We start from the raw sequence: 8,035 nt of genomic DNA, 5'->3' as shown, positions 1-8,035 counted from the left end.
GCGACCCAGCGACTGAGAAGGAACGACGATATAGTTCCAAGTCAGGATAGTGTGTGGCTTGGAGGGCAACTTGCAGGTGGTGGTGTTCCCATGTATCGGCTGCCCTTGTCCTTCGAGGAAGTAAAGGTCATGGGTTGGGAAGGTGCTGTCTAAGCTTATGGAGTCATAGAGTCATACAGCACAGAAACAGACCCTTCGGCCCATCGTGTCTGTGCTGGCCATCAAGCGCTTAGCTATTCTAATCCCATTTTCCAGCACTTGGCCCGTAGCCTTGTATGCTTTAGCCTTTCAAGTGCTCATCTTGATACTCCTTAAATGTTGTGAGGGTTTCTGCCTCTACCACCCCTTCAGGCAGTGCGTTCCAGATTCCAACCACCCTCTGGGTGAAAACATTTTTCTTTAAATCCCATCTAAACCTCCTGTCCCTCAGCTTAAATCTATGCCCCCTGGTTATTGACACCTCCGCTATCTATCCTATCAATGACCCTCATAATTTTGTATACCTCAATCAGATCCCCCCTCAGCCTTCTCTGCTCTAAGGAAAACAACCCTAGCCTATCCAGTCTCTCTTCATAGCTGAAATGCTCCAGCCCAGGCAACATCCTGGTGAATCTCCTCTGCACCCTCTCCAGTGCAATCACATCCTTCCTATAGTGTGGTGACCAGAACTGTACACAATACTCCAGCTGTGGTCTAACTAGCGTTTTATACAGCTCCATCATAACCTCCGTGCTCTTATATTCTATGCCTCCGCTAATAAAGGTAAGTATCCCATATGCCTTCCTAACCACCTTATCTACCTGTGCTGCTGCCTTCACTGATCTATGGTGAATTGCTGCAGTGCATCTTGCAGATGGTACACACTGCTGCCACTGTGTGTCAGTGGTGAAGGGAGTGAATGTTTGTAAATGGGGTGCCAATCAAGTGGGCTGCTTTGTCCTGGATGGTGTCGAGCTTCTTGAGTGCTGTTGGAGCTGCACCCATCCAGGCAAGTGGAGAGTATTCCATCACATTCCTGACTTGTGCCTTGTAGATGGTGATTAGGTTTTGGGGAGTCAAGAAGTGAGTTACTCGCCGCAGGATTCCTAGTCTCTGACCTGCTCTTGTAGCCACAGTATTTATATGGCTATTCCAGTTCAGTTTCTGGTCAATGGTAACCCCTAGGATGTTGATAGTGGGGGATTCAGCGATGGTAATGCCATTGAATGGCATGGGGAGATGGTTAGATTCTCTCTTGTTGGAGATGGTCATTGCCTGGCACTTGTGGCGCAAATGCTACTTGCCACTTATCAGCTCAAGCCTGGATATTGTCCAGGTCTTGCTGCATTTCTACACGGACTGCTTCAGTATCTGAGGAGTCGCAAATGGTTCCGAACATTGTGTAATCATCAGTGAACATCCCCACTTCTTACCTTATGATAGAAGGAAGGTCATTGATGAAGCAGCTGAAGATGGTTGGGCCTAGGACACTACCCTGAGGAACTCCTGCAGTGATGTCCTGGAGCTGAGATGATTGACCTCCAACAGCCCCAACCATCTTCCTTTGCGCTACGTACGACTCCAACCAGTGGAGAGATTTCCCCCGATTTCCATTGACTCCGGTTTTGCTAGGGCTCCTTGATGCCATACTCTGTCAAATGCTGCCTTGATGTCAAAGGCAGTCACTCTCACCTCACCTCTTAAGTTCATCTCTTTTGTCCATGTTTGAACCAAGTCTGTAATGAGATCAGGAGCTGAGTGGCCCTGGCGGAACCCAAACTGAGCGTCACTGAGCAGGTTATTGCAAAGCAAGTGCCGCTTGATGTCACTGTTGATGACACCTTCCATCACTTTACTGATGATTGAGAGTAGGCTGATGGGGCGGTAATTGGCCGGGTTGGATTTGTCCTGCTTTTTGTGTACAGGACATACCTGGGCAATTTTCCACAATGCTGGGTAGATGCCAGTGTTGTAGCTGTACTGGAACAGCTTGGCTAGGGGCACGGCATGTTCTGGAGCACAGGTCTTCAGTACTATTGCTGGAATGTTGTCAGGGTCCATAGCCTTTTCAGTATCCAGTGCCTTCAGTCAATTCTTGATATCACGTGGGATGAATCGAATTGGCTGAAGTCTGGCATCTGTGATGCTGGGGACTTCAAGAGGAGGCCGAGATGGATCATCAACTCGGCACTTCTGGCTGAAGATTGTTGCAAATGCTTCAGCCTTATCTTTCGCACTGATGTGCTGAGCTCCTCCATCATTGAGGATGGGGATGTTTACCAGACCTACGTCTTCATCTCGATACATTGGCATGTAGGGTAGTTAGATGTAAATTGCAGTGGCCATTTCAGCTGCTAGCAGTGACCTTTTATCAGTTCTCTGTCTCCTGCTTTCTTTTTTTTATTCATTCATAGGATGTGGACGACGCTGGCTATGCCAGCATTTATTGCCCATCCCTAATTGCCCTTGAGAAGGTGGTGGTGAGCTGTCTTCTTGAACTGCTGCAGTCCATTTCGGGTAGGTACACCCACAGTGCTGTTAGGAAGGGAGTTCCAGGAGTTTGACCCAGCGACAGTGAAGGAACAGCGATATAGTTCCAAGTCAGGATGGTGTGTGACTTGGAGTGGAATTTGCAGGTGGTGGTGTTCCCATGTATTTGCTGCCCTTGTCCTTCTAGTTGGTAGAGGTCGCGGGTTTGGAAGGTGCTGTCTATGGAGCCTAGGTGCATTGCTGCAGTGCATCTTGTAGATGATACACACTGCTGCCACTGTGCGTCGGTGGTGGAGGGAGTGAATGTTGAAGGTGGTGGATGAGGTGCCAATCAAGTGGGCTGCTTTGTCCTGGTTGGTGTTGAGCTTCTTGAGTGTTGTTGGAGCTGCACCCATCCAGGCAAGTGGAGAGTATTCTATCACACTCCTGAATTGTGCCTTGTAGATGGTGGACAGGCTTTGGGGAGTCAGGTCAGCGTGCTGGTTCCCCGGCTCCATCCTGCCCCCAAGCCATTCTTGTGGAGACAGGATTGGGGGCAGGGGGGGGCCACAGTCTTACTCACCCACACGTGGCAGGTAGATGACACACTCATTAAGGGCCACTTAAGGCCAACAATCCCAGACAGCCTGGTGCCCGCAGGCGTCGGGGGCCAGTTTAGGTGACTGAGGCGGCCTCCCAGTGGTGGACAGGGGTGTGGGGCCCGCGCACCAGGCAGGCCTCGAGGACCTCCCTGCTTGGGTTCAGCAGCAGCTGCAGGCTGCCCGGTAAAGATGTTCCTCCCCACCACAGGGGTGGCCGTGCTGCAAAAGCCATTTTTAAATTACACTTTAATAAAGTTGGAAAGAGGGCAGCTCCATTTCACATCGCCCTCTCCTTCAATTACCTGCCATCACAGCCTGCTGCTCCTTTCAAGCTGGAAGGCCTCGGATTGACCCTGCAGCTTCGAGAGCATGCCCTCTGGCCATTAATTGGCCACCCCGGGGAAAATCACAGCGACTGTTTCCCACACAGTGCGGGTTTCTGACCCACATTTGGGCCTGATGATGCAGGGAAATGCTGCCCCTGCTGTGTTGTACGGTCACCGCCCCAGGCTCCAAGACATGGCGGAGTTCATCGGACTTGAAGGAGGAATCCTTCAATCCATTCAGGAAGTTGCAGGGATTTAGTTGCTTACCAAGAATGGCACAAAAGCACTTTGGGAGTTTTATCCACAGAGTACACACACACGGGCACAATAACGCATTGTGGGAGTTGTAGTTGGGAAGCTAATTTAGCCTTTTCCTCCAATTGACAGCTGTGAACTCAAGACTCTAGTATCTCAGGAATGGACAAGCTTCTGATCAAACTCCTTGTTCGAGATATTTCAAACACAAGATAAATGTAAAAGCAAAATACTGCGGATGCTGGAAATCTGAAATGAAAACTGAAAGTGCTGGAAATACTCAACAGGTCTGGCAGCATCTGTGCAGAGAGAAACAGAGTTAATGTTTCAGGTCTGTGACCTTTCATCAGAATTTGGCAAAGGTTAGAAATGTAATAATGTAATAGGCTTTGAGCAAATGAAAAGGCAGCGGGAGGAAGAACAACAAAAGGGAAGGTGTGTGATAGGACAGAGGGCTGGAGAGATTAACTGACAGGGAGGTCATGGGGCAAAGTGTGTGCTCATGGTGTGGTGAAAAACAAAGCATTAATGCAGAGAGAAAGTTAATGACAGAATTATGAACAGCCCTAGCCAAAAGCATAAACATGAAAAACCCAGTTTAAGACAGGCACATGGTAAAACAAAAAATGATAAAACAAAAAAAAATAATGAAAAAAGGCGCAGTCATGCTCTGAAATTATTGAACTCAATGTTCAGTCCGGAAGGCTGTAGAGTGCCTAATTGTAAAATGAGGGGGTAAAGAGGGCCAACTTGAACTGGTAAGGGGTAAATAGTGTTAGCTTAAACAAGGAGTGGTAAAAGAATACCATCTTAAATCAGGCCGGAAGGAAAGACTTCAGCACCATGAGCTATGATGAAGAGAAGCACACCAGGTTGAATTGGGAGGGTCAGGTTCTTTAAGACTTTTTTTTGAAGATGTTTTGACAGCTTTTGATACTTTTCTAAGTTAATGTGCAGATAAATCACAAAGGAATACAATCAAGGGGGAGCTAACGGTTACAGAATGAATGGGCCACAAGCAAGGTGAAATTCACGCCCCAATGTATATATCTGATTGAAAGTTCTCTTACTTGGGCTGGCGACTTCACCTCGTCTTGGGGGCTGACCTCTCGGCTGCTTTTCCCTGAGATGTCTGTGCTCTCTGAGGAGCTCATCTCCTGTCTCCCTGGGGCGGTGGAGCTTCTGTGTCCGCCTCTCTCTCTCTCTCTTCGAGCGCCCTCGGCGTCTTTCGAAATATAACCCGCCGTTCGGAATCCGAACAGCCGCCGAACCCCCCGCCCTCCCGGGGAGCTCGGTCAGTCAGCAACCCTTGGGATTTGCATGGTCCTCCCTGGAAATCCGCTCCAGATCCGATTCCCCCCTCCCACCCTCAGGTTGACGCAACCCACTAACCAGAAGAGTTGAGACCTCGCCTTTCAAACTCAGTTTGTTGAATGCCAATGCACAGCTTCGACCTGTTCCCAAAGTAATTGAAAAATGCAGGACACGAGACAACTAACTCCTGCAATGCTTTTTTTTTTAATTTTGGGGGAAAAAAAGTTCTTTATTTCACTTTATATGAATTACAATTTGCATTGCTGGGTTTGAGCTGCAGAGATGGTGTCAGTGCATCTCTCAGCATATGGGCTTGCCCGGAGTATAAACTCCTCCTCACCCTGTACAACAATGCTTGGGGCATGCCAGCCCTGGCACATCTTTCGGATAAGACAGTACACCAAGGCTCCAGGTTTGTGGGAGCTTGCTGCGCAGAAATTGGCTGCCGCTACTACAAAAAACAACAGTGACTACACTTCAAAAGTACTTCATTGGCTGTAGCACTTTGGGGGGGGGGGTGGTCCTGAGTTTGTGAAAGGCAAGTCTTTCTCATATCACTATATACCACAGAAACCTATTTAGATAGGGTTCTCATGCCTTCGTAAGCTGTGCGCCTGTAATTTTGTACACATCTGGTCCTGAGCAGGTTGCTCTTTGTGAGTTTCCTACATTACAATAGCAAAACTACACCAATGATTGTCTATCTTTAGTTGAAGAGGGGGAAGAGATAAAATGGGGGGGAGGAGATAAAGTGGGGAGAAGAGATAAAGCGGGGAAGAGCTAAAGTGGGGGAAAGAAATAAAGCGGGGAGAAGAGATAAAGCGGGGGGAGGAGATAAAGCAGGAAGAAGAGATAAAGTGGGGGAAGAAATAAAGTGGGGGGAAGAGATAAAGCGGGGGAAAGAGATAAAGCGGGGGAAAGAGATAAAGCGGGGGAAAGAGATAAAGCGGGAGGAAGAGATAAAGCGGGGGGAAGAGATAAAGCAGGGGGAAGAGATAAAGTGGGGGAAGAAATAAAGTGGGGGGAAGAGATAAAGCGGGAGGAAGAGATAAAGCGGGGGGAAGAGATAAAGCGGGGGGAAGAGATAAAGTGGGGGCAGAGATAAAGAGGGAAGAGGAGATAAAGCGGGGAGAAGAGATAAAGCGGGGAGAAGAGATAAAGCGGGGGGAAGAGATAAAGTGGGGGAAGAGATAAAGTGGGGGGAGGAGATAAAGCGGGGGGAGGAGATAAAGTGGGGAGAAGAGATAAAGTGGGGGGAGGAGATAAAGCAGGGAAGAGCTAAAGTGGGGGAAAGAAATAAAGCGGGGAGAAGAGATTAAGCGGGGGAAAGAGATTAAGTGGGGGGAAGAGATTAAGTGGGGGGAAGGGATTAAGTGGGGGCAAGAGATAAAGTGGGGGGCAAGAGATAAAGTGGGGGGGAAGAGATAAAATGGGGGGGAAGAGATTAAGTGGGGGGAAGAGATAAAGTGGGGGGGAAGAGATTAAGTGGGGGGAAGAGATAAAGTGGGGGGGAAGAGATTAAGTGGGGGGAAGAGATAAAGCGGGGGAAAGAGATAAAGCGGGGGGAAGAGATAAAGCGGGGGAAGAGATAAAGTGGGGGAAGAGATAAAGCGGGGGGAAGAGATAAAGCGGGGGGAAGAGATAAAGTGGGGGCAGAGATAAAGAGGGAAGAGGAGATAAAGCGGGGAGAAGAGATAAAGTGGGGGAAGAGATAAAGTGGGGGGAACAGATTAAGTGGGGGAAGAGATAAAGTGGGGGGAGGAGATAAAGCGGGAGGAGGAGATAAAGTGGGGAGAAGAGATAAAGTGGGGGGAGGAGATAAAGCAGGGAAGAGCTAAAGTGGGGGAAAGAAATAAAGCGGGGAGAAGAGATGAAGCGGGGGGAAGAGATAAAGCGGGGGGAAGAGATAAAGCGGGGGGAGGAGATAAAGCGGGGGGAAGAGATAAAGTGGAGGAAGAGATAAAGTGGGGGAAGAAATAAAGTGGGGGTAAGAGATAAAGCGGGGGGAAGAGATAAAGCGGGGGGAAGAGATAAAGCGGGGGGAAGAGATAAAGCTGGGGGAAGAGATAAAGCGGGAGGAAGAGATAAAGCGGGGGAAAGAGATAAAGCGGGGGAAAGAGATAAAGCGGGGGAAAGAGATAAAGCGGGGGAAGAGATAAAGCGGGGGGAAGAGATAAAGCGGGGGGAAGAGATAAAGCTGGGGGAAGAGATAAAGCGGGGGAAAGAGATAAAGCAGGGGAAAGAGATTAAGCGGGGGAAAGAGATAAAGCGGGGGGAAGAGATAAAGCGGGGGGAAGAGATAAAGCGGGGGGAAGAGATTAAGCGGGGGAAAGAGATTAAGCGGGGGGAAGAGATTAAGCGGGGGGAAGAGATAAAGCGGGGGGAAGAGATAAAGCGGGAGGAGGAGATAAAGCGGGGGGAAGAGATAAAGCGGGGGGAAGAGATAAAGCGGGGGAAAGAGATAAAGCGGGGGAAAGAGATAAAGCGGGGGGAAGAGATAAAGCGGGGGGAGGAGATAAAGTTGGGGGCAAGAGATTAAGTGGGGGCAAGAGATTAAGTGGGGGGGAAGAGATTAAGTGGGGGTGTTGTTCAACAGAATGCGGCCCGGGAAAGGTTTCAATGCAGCCCACTAGTCCTCGGTGACTGACAGTTGGCTGCCCGGGCAGGGTGAGTGCTGATTGGCCGTTCCCAACTGTTACGACCTGGTGAGAAAGAGGTCTAGGGTTCCCTCTCAGCTTCACCTGGTCTTACTGGAACACAGTTTAATTTTAAACACATTGTGCTTTTAGCTCTCCCTTGTTGAATCCTTGTTCACTGCTTTCCAGCTCAAACAGCCTTTCTTAGGTTTAAAGAAGAAAAGTTGAAATTTATTAAAATTAAACTCTAATTCTAACTCTAACAGCTATGGATACAGGACGTGCCCACACTAGCATGCATACACGATACACACATTAAAATAGAGATAGAAAAGAGCAGAAGAAAAATAAAGTGGAAAAGTTTGATGCAATACCTGAAGCGGGTTATTGTTACAGGTCTTCAATCTCACTGTAGAGTCCTTGATTGTAGGTAGATCTTGCTTTTCATTGGGGC

This window comes from Heterodontus francisci, chromosome 7 (assembly GCF_036365525.1).
Source record: "Heterodontus francisci isolate sHetFra1 chromosome 7, sHetFra1.hap1, whole genome shotgun sequence".
NCBI classification, from domain to species: Eukaryota; Metazoa; Chordata; class Chondrichthyes; order Heterodontiformes; family Heterodontidae; genus Heterodontus; species Heterodontus francisci.
This window is presented reverse-complemented; position numbering follows the sequence as displayed.